The sequence below is a fragment of the Pelodiscus sinensis genome, chromosome 5 (assembly GCF_052426305.1).
Source record: "Pelodiscus sinensis isolate ZL-2025 chromosome 5, ASM5242630v1, whole genome shotgun sequence".
Taxonomy (NCBI): domain Eukaryota; kingdom Metazoa; phylum Chordata; order Testudines; family Trionychidae; genus Pelodiscus; species Pelodiscus sinensis.
In genome coordinates, this window is record NC_143056.1 from 22,797,681 (window position 1) to 22,819,825 (window position 22,145).

The 22,145-nt window shown below is 40.9% G+C and overlaps 1 protein-coding gene across 1 annotated transcript in view; it reads left to right on the plus strand.

Annotated features, from left to right (window-relative positions):
• The first annotated feature begins 8,164 nt into the window (after positions 1 to 8,164).
• The window catches only part of LOC149524297 (uncharacterized), a 378,401-nt gene continuing 364,420 nt past the window's right edge, over positions 8,165 to 22,145 (plus strand). Inside the window, exon 1 of the transcript XR_016349592.1 lies at positions 8,165 to 8,240. The gene's annotated coding sequence lies outside the window, so the exon portion shown is untranslated. The remainder of the gene's footprint in view (positions 8,241 to 22,145) is intronic.

Consider the following 22,145-nt stretch of genomic DNA (forward strand, 5'->3'; position numbering starts at 1 on the left):
CAAAATAATTCCAAGAAGGCATCTTTTAGAAAAGACATTCAATCTTGAATAAAAAATGGTCAGTGATTGAAAATCCACACAACCCTGAGTAAACAGTTCCAATAGATAATTATGCTCATCATTAATTTATGCCTTGTTTTCCTCCTTAAGTTATCTACCTTCAGCTTCTAGCCACTGGATCATATTATCTCTTTCTCTGCCATATTGAAGAGTCCATTATTGAAGATTTCTTCCCCATTTAAATACTTTCAGTAATCAAATCACCACTTAACATTCTATTTGTTAAGATAAATAGATTGAGCTCTTAGGGTATGTCTAGATAATGGGGTTATTTCGGGATACCACAGGTATCCCAAAATAGCTACCTTGTATCTTAGAAACACACTCGTTATTTAGAAATATTTTTTGAAATAACAGGTGTGCTATTCTGGCTTCTCTATAACTCTTGTTCCACAAGGGCTAAAGGATGTCTTGAAATAGTGTGTTATTTCAAAATTTGGTGCTGGGTAGACGTGCCAAATTTTGAAATTAGCTATTTCGAAATTCAATTGAAATAAGATACACAATTTGTATAGCGCAAATTATTTATCTTCTTTCGAGTTTAGGGTGCTGTGAAGGTACACCCTTAGAGGCCTGTTTTCTAATCCTTAGATCGTAGGAAGCGAACATCTAGTGTGATTTCCACTCTGATTTCTTAGTGAGAGTTTTGATTACATTCTCAAGGTAAGCCACCTACCTAGCTCTCAATTTGGAGGAAGGATTTAAACTCATGTTTCCCATTTCTCAAGCAAGTGTCCTAATTACTGGGTCATGGCATATTCAAAGTTTCCCACTTAGTAGAATTATTTAAATATTCACTGGGCCAGAGAAATATTCTCTAGCACAGTAGTTAGGTCACTCCCCTGGGAAGTGGGATCCTGAGTTCAAACACTTGTTCCAATGGCTATTTTATTATTTATACAAAGTGGAACATTTTCAAAAGGAGAGTTTATGGGTCCCACTCCAGAATAGACCATATCTCACTGATTAGCACTCTCCTGAGAGCTGCAATATGTGGGTTCACATTGCTGCTCCCACTCTGGCATGGGGAACTGGACCAGCTTCTCCACAGCCTAGGAGAGTGCTCCAGTGTAAGTCTGCTGCTCTTACACTACTAGTAAGAAAGGGCTCAGGTGTCTAATTCCAGAAGAGGCATGACAGATGCTCCCTGCAGCTCATACTCAGGTTCCTATGTTCTGTTGAGGGGTGGGGCTTAAGTCACACCCCCTCCTCAGCATTACCAATTGGCTAACTTAGGCAGCTCTTTGCTGAGTTCTCTTGGCTTTTTTCTGTCCTATTCTTAGGTGCCCAATTCTCCTTATGCATCATATAGGAATCCCCATTGCCTAATTTGTCCATTCCATGAGGCAGACAGATGCTAAAAGTCAGGTAGTGCAATGCTGCACCTAAGTCTCTTTTGTGGCTCTATCCTTTAGTCTCTAGGGCTGTGTCTACACTGCACCCCTTTTCCGGAAAAGGGATGCAGAGGAGACAAGTCGGAATTGCAAATGAAGTGAGGATTTACATTTTCCCTGCTTCATTTGTATAAACATGGCTGCCGCTTTTTTCTGGCTCGGGGCTTTGCCGGAAAAAAGCGCCAGTCTAGACGGGGATCTTTCGGAAAATAAAGCCTTTTCCGAAAGGTCCCTTATTCCTGATTTTATGAGCCTAGGTGAGTCTACACAGTAGCATTATTCTGGAATAACAATGTGAGCGTCTACACAGCAATTCCATATTTGGAAATAACAGACAGTTTATTCTGACTTCTGTAAACCTCATTCCATGAGGAATAACGCCTATTCCAAAATAGTTATTTCGGAATAGCAGTAGAATGGACGCTCCATTGCTGCTATTTCAAAATAGCTTCTCCCCAGTGCCATTCAAAGTAATTACTCCCCAGTGCGTCCTGGTGCTCTAAATCGAGATAGCATATCTACATTAGGGAAGCCTGCTTCAGAGTACTTTTGAGGCTTCCTAGTAGTGTAGAGATGCTATTTTAAAATAAGCTGTTTCAGAGTATTTCTTCTGAAATAGCTTATTTCAAAATAAGTGTGCAGTGTAGATGTATCCTCTGTCCTGGTGAAGTCACAGCGTTGATTGGGGCTGTGTAGTATTTCTGTAGGGGAGTTTACTCTATGTAAACCCTGTGCAGTGAGGCTATCATAAGAAGTGTCATAGAAATTAGCAAGTCAGCGTGTCTCAGTCTCATTCAGATATCAGTTGTTTATGTTTTTGCCCCTTTGCCAGCTCTGATTAACTTTCCTCTCTCTCTCTAAATCCCTGCCTGGCTGTTCTTGTGGTTGCCTCTTGGCAACATTTTACCTTTAATTGCCACCATGATAAATCCATTTATCTCATTACTCAATATACAATCTGCAGATGAAAGTGCTCATGGCATGTGAATAATGACAGTTGGAAAACATCAATTGTAGATCGCATAAAGGAAATGACCACCCAAATATCCTAAAATAGGGGTGGGCAAATACCAGCCCAGAAGCCAGATCCAGTCTACACAGCACCCTTACCTCAAAATAAGCTACACACTCTCACTACACAAATTGCGTAGCTTATTTCAATGTTACATTGAAATAAGGTGCTATTCCAAAACATCCCTTATCCCATGTGCAATGAGGTTTACAGGGATGTAGGCATAGCGAGTCCGTTATATTTCAATATAATGGGTTTGCTCTTAAGATGCGGGATAGCTATTTTGGGATACCGGAAGTTTCCTGAAACAGCTCCCCTGTGTAAACATAGCCTAAGGCTAGCTCTTTGCAGGCTGGCACTGCTATATTTACTTGCCCCTCTGCAAGTATAAATTATTGTAGCTCCTTTTGGCTGCGGATCACTGTTCCTGGCCAATGGGAGCTGCGGGAAGTGGTGTACCAGTCTGCACTGCTTCCCGCTGCTCCCATTGGCCAGGAATAGTGATCCAGGGTCAATGGGAATGGCAATTGCTCGAACCTGCAGAGGCGCAGGTAAATTTCGCAGCAGCAGCCCACCAGCGTCCAATCCATGGCTAACCACCACCATTTTATTACACCTCTGCCTTAGAAGAATCTGTTCCAATACAGAAAAGTTACTCCCACTGATCACACACTCCTGCTTCACCCCATATTAGAACCCATATTGGGTATTGTCAAACAGCTAAATCCATACATGATGGGGATCAGTTCCTGCAAGAAGTCTTTCCTGATTCCTTTCTTCTGACCATTAACCACCCTCCCTCCTCAACCTTGCCAACTCTTCATCAGAAGTTAGCTCCCTACAGACCAGGACACTTCTGTTCAGTGCTACCAGTCCCTCATCAGAACAATAGATGCAAAACCTCCAGACATATTTTCATTGCTACAATGATCAGTACTCCCCATAATATAGCTTTCAAGATCTATGGTTCCTACACATGTGAGTGACAAAATGAGGTATATCTCATCCAGTGCATTAAGTGTCCCAGTAACAATGATGTGTGTGAAACCAGACAATCATTGCCAGAAGCCCCCAAACTGTCAGGGGCACCCCCCCAAGGGGTACAGAGGATCATTCAGAGGAGCCTGGGGGGGGGGGGCTGGGTCAGTGGAAGGGAGGGAGCACATCCAGCTTTGCTCCTGGCGCTGGCTACTGACCCTGTGCCTGGTCACGTGTCTGGGACTGTGTTCCAGGCATTTCACCTGGGATCCTGTCTGCTGGTCTGGTACCCTGGCTGCTGGCTTTACTCCTGTCCTAGTCCTCAGCTGTGTGCCCAGCCTCAGCCCACTGAGCCCCATCTTTCTGCTTGGTTATGAAAGTTGTATAACTATATAAGGGGAATTTTGTACCGAAACAAACTTTAAAGGGGACTCAAATATTTGATTTGTCTAGGACAGAGCAATAGAATATAAAGTACAGGGGAATAATGTAATGGCTTTCAACCTCACTGACAATGAAAGGGTTAAAATTTTCAATAAATGCATCTATTTTCCATCATACCTTACGGCATTTTTTCTTGCAATTTTCTATCACAGTATTTGACGAAACAATTTTTGCTTGCTCCCCCTTGTCTCTTAAAATTAATATATCAGCAGTAAAAGCTTTTTCTTCTGTAACAGCTGGCACTTGGTTCCCAATGGAGATAGAAGTGTAGTCGTTCCATTGCTTTGGATTATAATATAAAGTTAAATTTTTTATGTCTAGAGACTTTTAGTGCCCCAGACACTAGTGATTATAACCAGTTTACATGCTGCAAGACTACTTGTTTGGAAATCTGTACAAGTTCTTTACAATAGAAAAGGAACTACGGCACAGAGGCAGTGGCAGAAGAAAGTCAGTCAACACAAGTCCTTTTTAGATCTGTGGAGATGCCTTTATAACTGTCCAGCAGAAGGAAAGGGTTTGTCTCTGTTGCATTTTAAAGGTATTTTTCATCCTGGCATCTGAGTGTCCTGTTGTAGCTGAAGTGTTTTGCTTAATGAGTGTATGTGCATTAGGAAAACTGATACTTTTAAGCCTTGATCCTGTAACCATAGGTAGTGGGTAGTACCATTGACTTCAACTGAACTTCTCATATTCTTAAAACTACACACAGTATTCACTGGTACTACCAGAGTGTTGTTGTAGCTGTGTTTGATCTAGGATATTAGGGAGATAAGGTGGGTGAAGTAATATCTTTTATTGGTCCAACTTCTGAAGGCTTCTCTTTCTCATCAACAGAAATTGGTCCAATGAACTATATTATTTTCCCAACAAGGAAAATAACAGAACACCACTAGTCTTCACCTATAGTCCCCATCTTAAACCTCTCCAGCGCATCAATGACAATTTACAACCTCTCCTGGAAAACATCCCTCACTTTCAACAGCCTTGGGAGGCAAGACAATCCTCACCTACAACTCCCTAACCTGAAGCAAATACTTTTCAGCAGCCACACATCACACCTCAGATATACTCATCCAAGAACCTATCCTTGCAACAAACCCTGTTGTCTGTCCACATATCTATACAAGCGACATAATCACAGGACCTAATCACAAAAGTCACATCATCAGGGTCTCATACAACTGCATATCCTCTAATGTGGTATATACCATCAAGTGCCAGCAATGCCCCACTGCCATATATATTGGCCAAACTGGACAGTCCCTATGACAAAGAATAAATGGATACAAATCAGACATCAGAAATGGTAACACCGAAATCTGTAGGAGAATATTTTAACCTTCTTGGTCACTCAATCATGGTTTTAAAAGTAGTCATTCTTCTACAAAGGAATTTCACCAGCCAATTATAGAGATGTGGAATTGACATTCATCTGCAAATTTGACACTGTTTTCCTGAGCTTGAACAAAGACATTAACTGGATATTGTATTATTAAGCCAGTCTTTCCTGAATTTAACACCAAATTTTTACATCAAAAGCTAAATATGGGGCACTTCCAGCCTGCTTAATTAGCCTCATTAGCACCAGTCTTACAACTGACAGATACCTTAACCCCTTCTTTTTCTATTATTGTGGGTTTCTATTATTCCTTTCCAGCTCATCGGATGAAGTGGGTTTTGCCCATGAAAGCTCATGATACTAGTCTTTAAGGTGCCACAGGTCTAGTCTATTCATTTTTAAACTGCCAAGTTAGCATGAAAGTATTTTCCATGAATTGGTAGTGGGAAATCTTAACTTTTGTCATCATTTGGAGATTAAAAGCATTCTGCAATTTTTAATTAGTGGTGTTGAAGTCAGTTAGTAAATCCTTTCAACACCATCACCTGGTATGGCCTAAAACTTCTGCATATCATCTAAAGCATGGTGTTATCACTCCAAGGAAGGGCTTTGATAAGATAAATACCATTGGAATTCAGTAATGTAGGGGGTGAGTGTAAAAGGCAAGTGTAAAGTTGAATTTCTCTAGAGAAAAAAACTGATTAAACTGTAACTGATTAAATCATGCCTGAAGCTAAATACAAATGAGTTTGAAATGGCTAAAAACAGTTAAACTTCCTGCCTGTTGTCCATTTTCAAAATGAAACAAGACAAGATGACAGGAAAAATATGTTGTAACTGAAATCATTATATTTGAAAATATAGAAAAACATCCAAAATATTTAGTACATTTCAATTGGTAGTGTATTGTTTAACAGTGCAATCAAAACTGTGATTAATTGCAATTAATTTTTTTAGTTAATTGGATGAGTTAACTGCAATTAATCAACAGCTCTAATCATTACCCTCAGATGACTGATTGAGAAAGGGCTTTCCTGCCAGAGATTAGTTGTCAACTTTGTAGATTTCACCAAAGCTTTCAACTGCACTCATAGAACATTGCAGTGGTAAATTTTGCAACAACATGGGCTATTTAGAAACATAATAATAAGCCTCGTGCTGTATGAAAATTTTAAAGTGCTTTTCTAAGGACAAAAAGTGGAGAGATGAGCTCGTTTTCTATTGTCACTGGAGGGCAGCAGGGCTGCATTTAAACACCCCTTTTTGGCACTGTGGTAGATTATGTGACGAGAAGAGCAATGTCAAAGGTAGATAACATGAGTTACGTAGCAAAGAGGAAAATTTCAAGATTTTCATTTGTACTTGACATTGTTGTGTTAGATGAAAGTGCCATGAAAAAGACTACTACCCATGCGAATGTGAGACTGCCAAAATAGGATTAAAAATCAGACAAAAGAAAATGAAAGTCATGATAAGTAAAAGAGGAGTTGGCAGTGATAGTGTATCGATAGTGATGAATATGGCGTGGTTAATGAGTTTTTATATCCTGGAAGCACAATCAGTGCTAGTGGCCAATTCCGTAAGTAGGTAGAAGCAAGAATTGAGAGAACAACAGGAGCTTTTTCAAGACTAGCAAATGGTTGGAAAAACAAGATCCATGCAAGAACTAAGATGAAATTATAAAATATTGTGGTATCCAGATAGCTGTATACTTATGATGAATTGTAGCAAATGCTAGAAGCTCACAATAGGAAACTTAATGCATTCCATCAGGGATGTTTGTGGAGAATACCTGGTGATATTGGTAGGCTAAAATGACCAACTTTGATGTGTTACCAAGGATTGGTAAATGGACTGTACCAACAATGATTTCAGAAACATAGGGTTGAAGTTATTTGGCCTGGTCCACCCCATCACAGTCATGCAATCAGTAAAACACATGATCTTGGGAATTGGTGACAGGGGATGGATTGCTTGATAATTACTGGTTCTGTTCATTCATTCTGAAGTTCCAGGCATTGGACACTGTCAGAGGACAGCATACTGGGATGGATGGAACTTTGGTCTGACCCAGTATAGCTGTTTTTATGTTGCTGTGTAGTTACGAGAGAACAACTATGGCTTTAATATAATATTAAAATAACTGCAGGCAGTAAGAAAGCATCTATCTCTGTAAACAAGTGGATAATGCCTTTAATAGTAAAGGCATATATGCCATTGTAGGGACAGAAGGACAGAAAAAACCCTATGAGTGATTGCTGTAGAAACAGTAGGGCTACGTCTACACTGGCCCCTTTTTCCCAAGCTGGAAAAAAAGCGGCGGACATGTTTATTTAAATCCACGGGGGATATTTAAATCCCCCGCGGATTTCCCTATTCCCACTTTCAAAATTAGCGTGCCCCTTCCGAAAAAGGGGCCAGTGTAGACGTAGCCCATGTGTTTAGCACATTGCAGGATCAGCTTCTAGAGCTATTCCACCACTTTCTGCAGCCATAAATCCTAGCTACACCAGGCTTCTTACTTCTCCACCAGAGGAAGAGTAAAAGCTATGTACAATATGTTAGGTTTGGCCTCCAACTGAAAGAGTTTTATCAGACATGTTCACAGGTGGAATGAAAAGGATGGGATTTTCTGTCCTTGAAGGTGACATCAGAATCCCAAATCCCTCCCCTGGCTCATTGGTAGAAGTGAGATTACTGCTGCTTACTGACATGCAATTGTGGAAATCCAGCATTTTGGCAATGTATCTGCTTCCATGTCATCAAAAGAATAAGGGTGGATCCTGTGATGTACAGAGCAGCTCCCTAGAGATGCTGATCACTCTTCACTTCTATTGTCATCCCATTGCTTAGTGCTTCACTGGACTTGGTCTTTAGATCATTATGTGAAAGGTGACTGAAGGAAGCTATTTATTTATTTGTTTATTTATTTTAGGTGGCATCATCACATCTTGACATTGCTGTCTTCTTTGGTGTTCCCTGGGGGCTGTTTGGTCCTGGCACTTCTAAGGTAGGACATGTCCAAAGATCATTTGCACGCATAAGTCTGATCTTGTGGTACTCTTGTAACCATTGGAGAATGTTTTTCATTGCTCTCTCTCTGAGCTTCACCCTGTGAGGATATGAGCCTATTGTAGGCCCACTTAATGGTATATGGCTCATCAGCTCAAGCTGTGGCAGCTTTTAGCTTGAGAAGTCCTTGGTTCAATGTTAGAATAGCATCTGAAATTCATGGGAAAACTAAAATGCAACAGTGACAGAGCTGAACCTGTGTAGCTGGGTTGCTGTAGTGCTGTACATGAAGACAAGCCCCGGGAGAACACATCCAAACCAAGACAAGAACAGGGGGCGAGGGAGAGGTAAAAAACCCCAGAAATCCCAGGAGTAATCCATGAGTACAAAGTGACCCTGGGAAAAGCTAAAGAGAGAGCTTTTGGGTCTGCTGTTGGCTAAAGAGTGCTGGGTATGTAAGGGTATGTCTACACTTCCACCCTAGTTTGAACTAGGATGGTTAATGTAGTCAATCGAAGTTGCAAATGAAGCCCGGGATTTAAATATCCCGGGCTTCATTTGCATCTTGCTGGGCGCTGCCATTTTTAAATCCCCGGTAGTTCGGACTCCGTGCCCGTGGCTACACGCGGCACGGAGTAGGTAGTTCGAATTAGGCTTTCTAATTCGAACTACCGTTACTTGAATGAGGTGTAACGGTAGTGTTCTTGGTTCCTTCTGCATTCAGAGATATGGGATTTTGTATATCTTTGTAAATAAACAAAATTACATCAAATTACATCAAACCTTCCATCCATTTCTACTCCCAAATGGACCATCCAAGCCTTGAAATTTGACTAAGTGTTCAGGTAAAAAAGGAGCAATGATCTACCTGAATGTTATTTCCAAGTAGAACCAGAGCACTGCTTGTTGAAGGAGTTTGGCAGCCCACTCTTCCATAATTTGGAAGTTTTATTATTTTATGGTGATTGTTTACTCTGTGATGGATTTCTTCTTGGGTGTGATTTGTAGCAAGGGTTGACACTCTGGCTAACAGGAATATTGACTCAAACCAGAACTATTATCCTAATACAATGTTGTTACAAAAAATAATGGTGACTTGCTGCCTGGACTTCAGGGAAATGGTTCTTTAAATAAACCGAGGGAAATTGGGAAACAAAGGGAAAGTGGAGACTGCCCACAAATAATCTTTTAGAGCTTGATCCAAAGCCACTGAAGCAGGGGTGGGCAATAATTTTTGATGGGGGACACTCCAAGAATTTTGTAAGTGGTCTAGAGGTGCACTTGTCCATGATATTAATGGAGGAGATACGGGGTCTGGGATGGAGGTCAGGTGTACATGGGAACTCGGGGTAGGGGATTGGGATGCAGGAGGGAGTATGGGGTCTGGGAGGGAGTTTGGGTGAAGGAGGGGGTTGTGACCTTGAGCAGGTGATTAAGGTGTAGGAGGGGGTGCAGGCTCCAGGAGAGATATGGGTAGGGGTGCAGGAGAGAATTCTGACCTGGAGGAGGAGTATAGAAGGGGGTGCAGGGTCTGGGATGGGGTGATGGCTTGGGGCAGCAGTGTAGGAGGAGGTGCAGAGGTTTGGGTTGTGACCTGGGGTAGGGGGTTGGCCTGCAGGGTCTAGGGGAGTATGGGTGCAGGAGGGGTGCAGAAGATTTGTGTTACATGGTGCAGGAGGAAGAGCAGAGGGTTGTGGGGAGGAAGAAGGTGGAGTGCCGGGTGTAGGCTCTGTCTGGGAGGCACTTACATAGGTTTGCTCCCAGCCAGCAGCCTAGCAGGACCTTCGGGCAAGCTCCCTGCCTTCCATGCCCCAGCACGTTGCTCAGAGCATTCAGCTGTGGAGTCCATATGCTCTGGTGTTACTAATTCAGTGCAAGAGTAGTTCATATTAGGCAGGAGATAGAATCCCAGTGCGACACTGGCATACAGTACAAGGTCCTAGTAGACAAAGTCCTAGCTCATGCTGAGATCCCTTGGCCTCTCTGAACACTTATGAATATATAGATGGAAATGAGTCAGACTTACCTGTGTGTTATCATTACCAAAACAGATATTAGAGTTATAACGGTATGTTTGGGGTTTAGACTTTATGGAGCATTTTTACGGTGGTGCCTGTATTAATCCTACTATAATCTTGGTATCCCACTTTATGATGTTGAAATGTTTGCTCTGTAACTATAACAATGTTTGTTAAGACTTTAAATTCCCCACAGTTGGGTAGAAACATTACCAAGTGTGAAATATGAGCATACCTCAAGAGGTGTGATCTCCTGCCCATCAGTAAGGACTATTGAATCCAAATGGGTCATTGTAGGACAAAGACTTATCGATTGCTCCCCCTGCTCACCCAGGAAGGGGTTATGTGTAGGACTGCTTAACCCCTCAGCTAGGATTCTGTGATGGGGGAGGGGGATAAAAATCCTTGATAAGGAGAAAAGGATTCTTTTATGCTGTCTAGACTCTTTGGGGAATAGATGCCTAAATATAAGAAAAAGGTTCTCATTCTGCTTATCATGGGTCAGCCTTACAGAACATATAGAGCTGCTTATTATAAAACTCATATTATGTTTTAAAATCTAAAACTGCCACTCATATCTGTATGTTTGATTTCTGTTTTAACCTTGTAAATAACTCCTGTTTCTTCTCTTAATTAATAAACATTTAGTGAGTTTATTATAGGATTGGCGACAGGCATTGTCTTTGGTTTGAGATTTGCATGCAGCAATTGATTCTTTAACACAGGGCGTAACCTAAACATTTTTGTGGTTTTTGGTGTAAAAGTGACTATCTACCATGTAGTGCTAGTTGCCTGGGTGGCAAGATAGATTGGAATGCCCAAGCGGGGCTGTCTGTTATCCATGGCATCACTGTTCTGGCACTTTAGGGTTACTTCTATGCTGCGCTGTTTTGCACAAGAAATATGCAAATGAGGCAAAGCATGGAGTATTGGCATGCCTCATTTGCATAATTAATGAGCGGCTGCTTTTTGCGCAAGAGGCTTTTGCGCAAAAAGGAGACATCTAGGCTATGTCTATACTGTGCTGTTTTGTGCAAGAAATATGCAAATGAGGTGACGAGTGGAATATTGGCTTGCCTCATTTGCATAATTAATGAGTGGCTGCTTTTTTGCACAAGAGGCTTTTGCTCAAAAACGAGCCGTGTAGATGGCTTTTCTTGCGCAAAAAACGGCTGCTCATTAATTTTGCAAATAAGGCATGGCGATATTCCACGCTTTGCCTCATTTGCATATTATTTTGCACAAAACAGCGCAGTATAGACATAGCCTAGGAGTTCAAGTTGTTATTGGTTTGGTGAAATCTAATTACAGAACATGCCACCAGTTTGGGGTTTCTGCCCTGCTTTTTAATTTTGTGCCCTGAGGCTGACACTCATGGTAGTGAGTCACTACGGAGTGTGGCACCTAGAATTAAATCTGATTTCTTTTACTGCCAGAAAAGGGGTTCCACTGACTTCAGGAAGTGCTCACTTGAGTAAGGTGAGTAGAGTTTGATGCTGTAGGAGAGGATGGTCTCAGTCAAAAAGTCAAAGTGGGGCAATGACCAGCAAGGAACGAAAAATATGTATTTGCAGATAGCTGTATCCTGTAGTTTCCACAAACGATCACTTTTACACTGAGATCTGGCAGTTCCTAAACATATGTTCTTGGGAAAAAAAATTTAGCACAACGTTGCTGTTTCCTGTCAATCTGTTTGTTCTTTACGCATTGCTGTTAAATGGTGAGATTTTAATCTTGCCAGTCAGCCCAAGAATGCAATGATCTTATAATAAACAGTTGAATAACTTTTTACCCATCCTGTTACAAAGGAAGTTCTTTGTTATGTGAACTGTAACATTTGTTTGGCAGCAAGTGTGTCACTCTTCTTAACCCTTTACCCTTTTAATGTGATAAAATATCTTTACTGTGCCTGCTACTGCACTTTTGCTAACTCATACTAAATATTAAGGAATTTTAACAATAGACACCTTCATGTGATTCATAACTGAACAAGCTTGGGTATCAATGCCCTTCTATTTGTATAGGGTCAAATTCTCAAAGGGCTGATGGTGAATGTCAGTGGGGTCACTTGCAGAGTAAAGTACTGCTTAATGGAAGCAAAGGCTATTATCTGGCTCAGAATGTTATGGGATCTAGTCCTGCAAATACTCACTGAGTGCAGTGCATTTCTTACTAGCAGGGCTGTTCCCAGTAGCAACAACTATACTTGATAAAAGGGTGAGTGGATATTGGATATTATCAGGACCATCCCGATATTAGGAGTTTTGCCTTATATAGGCAACTATTACCCCTCTCCCATCCTGATTTTGCACACTTAATATCTAGTCACCCTACTTAGTAGTAAGTGTTCACAAAATAGGCCCATAGATTGTCTCTCACAAATTGCCCTAGAATTTACTGGCTACTGTACAATTGCATGATCTAAGGCCTTGTCTACCCTTAAGAGTATAAAGAGCAGCCATGGAAATGCTTTAAACTAAAAGTGTGGACACAGCATGAGAGAGTTGGGAGAGCGCTGTAGCCTGGTTCACACTGTCACTTTACAGCGCTGTAAGTTGCTGTGCTCAGGGTATGTGTGTGTTTTTTCACTCCCTGAGCCAGTAGGGTTGCCAGATGGTTTCAACACACTTGACATTACATCACAATCTACATTACATCTTATTTAGAAAATACCGGACATTTATATTTTCTCATTTATGTTTTCTCAATTTGTTTCCCAAACAGAAAGCTTCAATACTGAACTGTCCGGTTCAAAACTGGACACCTGGCAACCCTTTGAGCCAGAAAGTTACAGCACTGTACAGTGCCAGTGTAGACTTGGCCCAAGAGAAAATAATTTTAGACATCATGTTTGCTGTGAGCAGGCCAGCAATTGAAAAGCTTTTATGGTAAATAAATTGTGAAGTGTCAGATATGTTCTTATTTGCACCCTGGTATACAGTGTGCAGCCGAGCATGAAGAGGCCCACAGTACACTCTCCCAATCTCTGTTTTTAATCTTTAGGTCTAATGCTATAAATTGGTGCAGCATAATTGTCTTTAATGGCATGACCAGGATTGACACAAGCTGAAGAAATGGCCCTCTGTATAAAGCCTGTCATGAGGATTTCCCTGGTTTAAGCTATCTTCATAGGAGAAGTCATGTGCTGTTCGTTCTGCAGCTGAACATGAAGAGAATGCTTCTGTTTGCAGGGGCAGCCTTAGGAAAAGTGGTTTGAGTTTATTCTGTAGGTTAAAAAAAAAAGGTTTAGAAAATTTTGCAGAAAGGAGTCTTCTTTGACAAAATTTAAGTCAATGTGCAGTGGGCATGAACACATTACATACACTTTCCAGCAAGGAGGGAAACATGATCCATCTCTCTGTAAAAGATCTCTGGAATGCCACAATGTGGCATTGCCATGGTAGAACAGGGAGGTAGTTACTACTACCGTAGTAGGTCTATTTTGCTTTATCTGATTGGCATTGGCAGTAAGTGGGCTGTGACACAGGATTTAAAATTTACAGCAGAGCCCAAGCTGGGTGCTAATTGTGGATGTGATGGCTAGAGTAATAGTAGTGTTCGGCTAGAGCAGGGGTCTCCAAACTACGGCCCGGGGGCCGGATGCGGCCCGCGAGGCCCTCTCATCCGGCCCGTGGAGACCTTTTTGGATTCAAAGGCAGAAGAAGTGAGATTGTTTCAAAACCCATTTGAAGCAGATGTGGCCAATTGCCCAGATGAACTGCAGCTGGAAGTCATTGAGTTGCAAGCAAATGACCTCCTTAGGGACAAGTTCAAAATAGGACTGGTGGGTTTTTACCAGTTTTTGCCCAAGGAAGACTTTCCTAATGTCAAAACTTTTGCATCAAGGTACCTTTCAATCTTTGGAACAACATACCTGTGTGAACAAACATTTTCAAGAATGAAATACGTGAAGAACAATTTGAGAACAAACTTGTCCGATGATAATCTCAGGTCACTGTTGATGTTAGGGACAACAAATCTAAAGCCAGAAATGTCTATTTTGGCATCCAGGAAACAATTTCACCATTCACACTAATACAGGTGTTCATGTGTAGTGTATGAATGTGTTATTAAATAATAACTGAATAAAATAATATTAAATAAATAATTAAAAACAACATCCATGTTTTGATTGTTTTTTATTTGGACCTCAAGTGTGTAGTCGGCCCCCGAACTGCTGTTTGATAGTTAATGCGGCCCTCGGGCTGAAAAGTTTGGAGACCCCTGGGCTAGAGTAATAGTAGTGTTCTTTTGGCACTGTACTGGCAATGTCCTCAGTGGTCACACTGAAGTTTGCTCTCTGTGCAGTATCGTATTTGGATTTGTTAGCTTGGGTAATTAGACTGTGATTCTATATCACTAGCTTATCTAAACTAAATATAGCTTAAATTCCTGACATCAGTTAATGCCACACATCCCATTACTGCAGAAACAGTAAATGACCTCCCTGCCTTTGTTTGGACAAACAGTAAGCTAATGGAACTTTGCTTTTTCTTTGCTTTGGACTTGACAACACATTTGTTTTATCAAGACTAAACTTTTGGCTTTTTGGAGTGTGTTGGTGAGGTCCGTGCAATGTATAGGTGGTGCCATTCCTTTGCAAAATGGGTGGGAAATAGTTCAATCATAGTCCACTATGGAATTTCTTGCATGTCCTCTGAAGCATCCAGTGCTAGTTGCTGCCAGAGACAGGATGCTAGGTTAGACAAATCAGTGCCCTGATTTGGTAAGGCAATTTTATGTACTATGTGGAAAGAAAAAACATCCTGATCTCATCTATGTGGTGTACATGTGAAATAAATCCATGGTAGCCAATGGTGTTACACTAATGTGAGATCAGAATCAACCATGAGATATTTATTCACATGGTAACAGGCCTCTTGCAAACCATGAATAGTGTAAAAGGCATTAAAGTCCTGATTTTAGTTTCAGATGCACAATGTATGATGAAATTCACCTAGGGCGCTTTTGCATATATGCACGGAGCACTTTTTTTTTTGGTGCTACTGTACTTTGCAATCTGTGCCAGACATCTATACAGCCAGACAGTAAACAATGTCAGTGCTACCTTAGCACGGGGTTTACTTTAGAGTGGGAAGTACAGTTAATGTTTAAAACACAAAGGTCAGTAGGACACGAAGAGCAATGTTTCAGGGGCACTTGTGAGGTATGTATACTGGGCCTGATTCTGATGTCAAATGCAATGGATGAAATCCTGGCTCCACTGAAGTCAGGGGGAATTTTTCAATGGGATCAGGATTTCACCCAAGGGCTGTGTCTACACTGGGCCACTTATTCCGGAAAATAAGCTGCGAGCTGTCTACACTGGCCCTTGAATTTCCGGAAAAGCAACGACGCTCTACTGTACAAAATCAGCCGCTAGTCCGGAAAAACTATTCTGCTCCCGCTCGGGCATAAGTCCTTGTTCCGGAACACTGTTCTGGAAAAGAGCCAGTGTAGACAGCCCAGTAGTCTTTTCCGGAAAAGCGCGTGTACATTGGCCACAGACGCTTTTCCGGAAAAAGGGCTTTTCCGGAAAAGCAGCCTGCCAATGTAGACGCTCCTTTTCCGGAAAAACTGAAAATGGAATAGTATTCCGTTTTAAGCAGTTCCGGAAATTCATGCCAGTGTAGACACAGCCCCATTGATTTCAATGGCATTGCTCCTGATTTACACAGTGAGTGAGAAGTGAATTTGACCCGCTATCAATGGTGACTGTGTAATTTCATATTTGTTATTTTATGCAGAGTACCATTTCTCTTGATTTTCAAACATTTAAAATATTTCTATGTAATCTGTGTAAGGATATACTTAAAATAAAATCTCTGTTTCTGATCCCCAGGCATAAAGATTCCATTGTGCAATGAAATAGGAACATCCTATTCTCGCAGGTGTTAACTAACAGTAGCCAAATGAAGTCATAGAAAAAGAAGGAACATTTTTCAGAAATATTTTTTCAGTTTAACTTCTCAGTTTAATGTGAAACATAGAATCTTAGAGTTATCTCTCTTTTCTGCAGAGGGGAAAAGTACCATCACATGCAAATTTAGGGGATCAAATTCAGTCACAATTACATTCATGCAACTCTGTTGCCATCAACCATGAATATCAACAGTGCTGTATAGATGTAAATGAGGGCAAAATTTGGGCTATTCGTTTTATTCACCTTAGGGAAGGACTGGACTTAGAAAACCCCATCAGTTTGCACACAAATGGATTTTATTCCTAGAAATTTGAAGGAGCTGCTATGTTTAATAGCAGTCTCTAAAAACAATGGCACCTTAGGGGCTGGCTACACTGCAGCATTATTTTGAAATAACTCACGTTATTTCGAAATTACAAGGTGAGCATCTGCACAGCAATCCCGTTATTTCAAAATAATTTTGAAATAACAGGCTTCTTATTCTGAAATCTGTAACCCTCATTTCATGAGGAATAATACCTGTTTCAAAATAGCTTTTTTGAAATACGGTGTGTGTAAATAGTGCAGCTGTGGTTATTTAAAAATAAATGACCTCCAGAGATTCTTACAGCTGCCTTGATGGCCACTCTGTTCACCCTCATTAGAACTCTATAGTTCCCCTTCTCCTTCAGCCCTTAAAGGTGCAGCCACAGGGAAAACAGTTTTTGGGACAACGCAAGCCCTGCTAGCACTGTGTCACACAGTAGGATCTCATTGAGGTCTGGGGAGAGGAGGCAAACCTCCAGGATCTCCGCACTAGGCACAAGAACACTGACATCTGTGGCTGAATGGCCAACAGCCTGGGAGAAAAAGGCCACATGTGCACCCAGGAGCAGGTGCGCATGAAAGTCAAGGAGCTGAAGCAGGCATACATCAAGGCCAGGGAGTGGCACCCCACACCTGCCCCTATTATGAGCAGCTCACCACATTCTGGGAGGGAAGTCAGTCCTCCCCTCCGCTCCTCCCCCCCATGGTGGACTCTGGGCTGGAGATGCCTGTTGTCAGCCTCCTGGAGGGTGGGTCCATTTGATTTTGGGTTATATAATATTAGTAAACAATGCTTTGCTAAAATTGTGATGGAAATCCTAACATAACCATGGTACAGATTTTGAGGTCACATTTCTCCTTGAAAAACAAATTTGAATCAGACACTGTGCATAAGAAGTTCCACTTTGGTTGCATAATTCTTTGTTAACTTTAAATTTGAGAAGGCTCCAAGAATAGGTCCTCCCCGGCATAAGTGAATAAACATTTGTATTGAAAAAAGATTGTCCAAACATTAATCTTGTTGGCAAAGGGAAATCAAGCATAAGACTTACTTCAGAGACCAAGGCTGCTGAAGTATGATAAGTATCTTGGCTTATTTTGTTTTCAGTAGAGATTTTGAAGTTAAGTAGTTTTAAGATGGTTCATTTAATTTTTGACCCAGATTTAATAATGCTTATTTTGACATGAGTCATAATAATACAGTGTTTGGCTAATAAAGTGTTGCATTGAGAAATGTCAAAGTTGGGTTTATGATGCATTATGGGGAATGTAGTTTCCACCCTCCCCCCAATGAAACTTCTAATTCAGGACTTGGTTTCCTTAGGTACAAAACAGTTCAGTGGAGAACTTGGAGTGTTTTGCAGAATTCTTAACTCCTACACTTGAGATTTCCTACATTGTTTGCACTGCTCAAGGACAGCTAATGTTAATAAAGTTGGTTAAAAGGGTGAATAACTGAGAACACAAAATTATGGAGCAACATGGAATAAAAGAAAAGGATATAACAGGAATTGCTGTACTGGATCAGCCCAATGGGCCATAGAGTCCAATATTAGATACAGGCAGGAGCATGATTAGAGAATGGTTAGAACTGGTGATAAGTTGCCTGGGGACTGTTAAAGATAAAGAAGCATATCATTCTGAAAAGCATGTAATAATGCAGAGTCATACAAATTAAAAAGCCATCAGTAACCAATAACTGTCACTGGAGTTGGTTGATATCTTTTCATTTAAAATTGCTTTTTGTCAAAACTGAAATTTCTACAGGAACTATCAAATTTTCAAATTAAAATGTTAGGTTTTTATCCAAAAGAAAACTGAAAATTGTTCAATTTTTTATTAAAATTGGCTCCAAACTAGAAAAAATTTCAATACGTTTTTGAAGAAAATTTTTTACTGAAACTGATTTTTTTCATTTTTTTGGTCATTTTTTTGGTGGGAGGTTTAGCTACTACATAGCTGCCTATAATTTCCTGTTTTAACTAAGGAGAAATGGAGGATAATTTCAAAGGCTTCTGCATAGTAACTGCTGGAAAATGCTGATAGCCAGATTCTAATTCCTCATGCACTGTCTACTTTGTACCTCTCCATCTGGGGAAGGCAGGCTTAGCAGACCTCTGGCTCTGGGGTACCCCCATCTGGATTAGAGATGGTTACACCAATGTTTATTTTTAAGTATATGTTCATTTTTTTATCATTTTCAGAGTTTCAGGGAATTATAGGCAGAATTTCAGACAAGAGTTTTTAATGACAGTGGACATTAAGAATAAAAAAGTTAAAAGATTTACAACTATTAAAACACAAATTGTCAACGTCCCGTTTCAAAATATAGAATAATAAGTATTCTTAAATCAAACACTGGTAAGTTCTCAAGCACCTTTTTCCTTCATTGCCTATCTGCAAATTTCATTTTACTTATCAGTTTATGTAGGCACAGTGAAATCCAATCTACTGACATTTACAGATAAAAATCCAATTCTTCTAAAACTAGTGTTTGCCTGTTCCTTAGCGTGTGTGTGTATGTTTGTGTGTGGCCCAGTAATCTCTAGCTGGCAGGACATCTTTTGGGTTATTATGAATCAGTGCAACTTTGAAGCCTAGTCAAAAGATGTATATAGACAGTAAAAAAAACACCCTGTGGCGTTTGAGTCTGTGCCCGCTGACGCAGGCTCATGGGGCTTACACTATCACCCTAAAAATAGCAGTGCAGACATTCCTTTCAGGCTGGAGCCTGCACTCTGAGGTTCTCTACCCTCACTGGATTTCAGTATCTGAGCTTTGGTCCAAGTGGAAAGTGCTGTTATTTTTAGCACCATAATACAAGCCCAGGTCAATGGGTAAGCCCCAGTATTGAGGGTGGCTGTGCAGTCAGTCCTCAACCTTTAGCTATGACCATTGCAAGAGGAAAGAAAACTAACTCCTCCTAATGCCCTTATATTTCACCTGTATATTACTGTTCTCTTCATCCCCATTTCCTGTTCAGGTTGTTTTGGACCTTGGGCAGCCACCTGCCACTCTGAGTCTTTGCTGGTGTTTGTAATATTGCATCCTCACTTTTCCAGCAGAAATCTTCATTTGCACCAGTATACTCCTCTGAAAATTAATGACATGAAACAGATCAAGAGCAGGAAACCAATCTGTCAAAATAAGCACACAAACTAGGAAGAGGGAAGCAATCTGAAATGTGAATGCTTTTCAGTGGAAGTAGATACTTCAAAGCAGGCATGCTTCAAGAAACTCTAAAAGTGACAATGGATTGCAAATTAGAAAAGTGATTTCTGTGCAGTGTGGGGGCAAATTTAAGACCAAATTGTCAGCTCCTTGTAAGCTGTCAATTATATAAGTAGCCCAAGTGAAATCATGGGTGTCATTGATGCTTTAATTTACCAGTGAAACAAGGGATTCAGAATCTGCCTGTACTGCTGTAGTTCATAGTTGGGGATAACTCCCAAAGACTTCATATTCCAAAGATTTAAAATCTGTAAAAAAACCACCTGTCAATTTATCATGGACACTATAATTGACAGGTTTCCTCTCTCCCTCTCTCCTCTCTTTTTGTGGGGTTTAAATGTTAGGGTTTCTGTGCCTTTTGCTTCGCTCACCTGAAGAAGTGGGTTGTTCCCACGAAAGCTCATGATACCATATATATTTTTGGTTAGTCTCTAAGGTGCTACTGGACCACTCATTGTTTTTTAAGTTTTTTTATCTAGAGGTGAAGTTGATCCTAGGATATGTAATAGGACCAACCCCTGCTCTGCACTCTCTGAGAGAGAATCATGTCATTTGCAGTTCAAGGACACAGTGGGTCAAAATGGCGATGTCAGCCTTAGGGGGCCACTTATACTCCCATTGAAAGTGATGGCAAAAGTCTAATCACTTGAACAGAAAAAGGATGGGGCACTCATTTCTCCGTTTCCTGGCTTCTGTGCTTTTGTGTGTGTAAAGATAGTTTGATATACATAGTTGTTACATTAGCATGGGCTGCAAACAGAGTCTCCTTCCTTCCTTCCTTCCTTCCTTCCTTCCTTCCTTCCTTTGTATTATAGTAGCTAGGCACTGTACTAACACAGACCATGACAAGGAACAGTAGGTGGGTTACAGATAGACAGATGAAGGAGGTCAAGAGAGTGACGAGACAGCATTGGTCTGCTAGGCTGTTGCATCAGCACCCCACCAGCCTAACTGTTGACGTGTTTTTTTAGATCTCATTACAAAGGAGTTTTAAGGAACGATGTGAAGGAGGATACGGTGGTAGCTTTCTGGATGCTTACAGGCAGCTTCTTCCAGGTATCAGGGGCAGCATGGGAGAAAATGTCTGACACTTTAACAAGGGGGTGATGGATGGTGGGGTAATGGCTGGATTTTAAGTGAGATTGAAAATGATAAGTAGGGTGGAACTAAGTCATAACAATCCTTGAAAGTGAATCAAGTAGCTTATGATTGTTGCAATAAAGAAGGAGTTCCAGCATGTGAAGGGATGCAAAGAAAGAGGCGACATGCTCAAAGGGCCAAACTAGGAAAATGACTTTGCAGCAAGATTTTGAAAGGATATGAGGGGGCAAGTTTATATTTGTCAAGGTCAGAGAGAGAAGGATGTTGCAGTAACCGAGACACAAGATAAAAGGTTATCTTAACTAAACACATGTAATAGAAAATATAGTGAGCAATGACATTTTTTCTGACTTTTTTGTTGCTGCCTGTAAGCACACCTGCATTTGGTTGGGAGGGTTAACATTTTGTGAGCCACTTCTGTAGCAACCTATTTTGCCTTTTCTCATATATTGCCTTAAGCCGTTGCAATTGGCTTTTATTTCCCCTATCTGTACCCTCTCTTTCCATGGGTTTGTGTTGTGTTCATTAATAAACCTTAACATGTTCCTAACACATTACTAACCTTTTTCCCCTTTAGGCCAAGTCCTACATTACTACTGCAACTAAATCTCCTAAAGAGATCAGTGGGAGTTTTTGCTGTCTAAGGAATTCAGGGCTGGGACCTCTATTAAGAAACAGACAACATGTGTGTACAAAAATGCCTTGAACCAGGACTTTTTGCAAAAAAAAGTTCTCTTATTAATCACTGAATTAAGAAAGCTGATGGTCATTCAGCCATTAGCTATAATTTTGCCTTTCATAGCTATTCTTGCAGGTAGGCCTCATTCTCCAAACTTATTTTCAGGTATCCATGTGAATTTACACTTCGTGGAATCTTCCCTTGTTCAGAACAACAGGCAAACAACTATTGGAGTCCCACTGAAGTAAATGGCATTTAAATACATATTTAAAGAGAAACATAGAATCGTAGAATCATAGAATACTAGGACTGGAAGGGATCTCGAGAGGTCATCGAGTCCAGTCCCCTGCCCTCGTGGCAGGACCAAATACTGTCTAGACCATCTCTGATAGACATTTATCTAACCTACTCTTAAATATCTCCACAGATGGGGATTCCACATCCTCCCTGGGCAATTTATTCCAGTGTTTGACTACCCTGACAGTTAGGAACTTTTTCCTAATGTCCAACCTAAACCTCCCTTGCTGCAGTTTAAGCCCATTGCTTCTTGTTCTATTCCCAAAGGCCAAGATGAACAAGTTTTCTCCTTCCTCCTTGTGACACCCTTTTAGATACCTGAAAATAGCTATCATGTCCCCCCTCAGT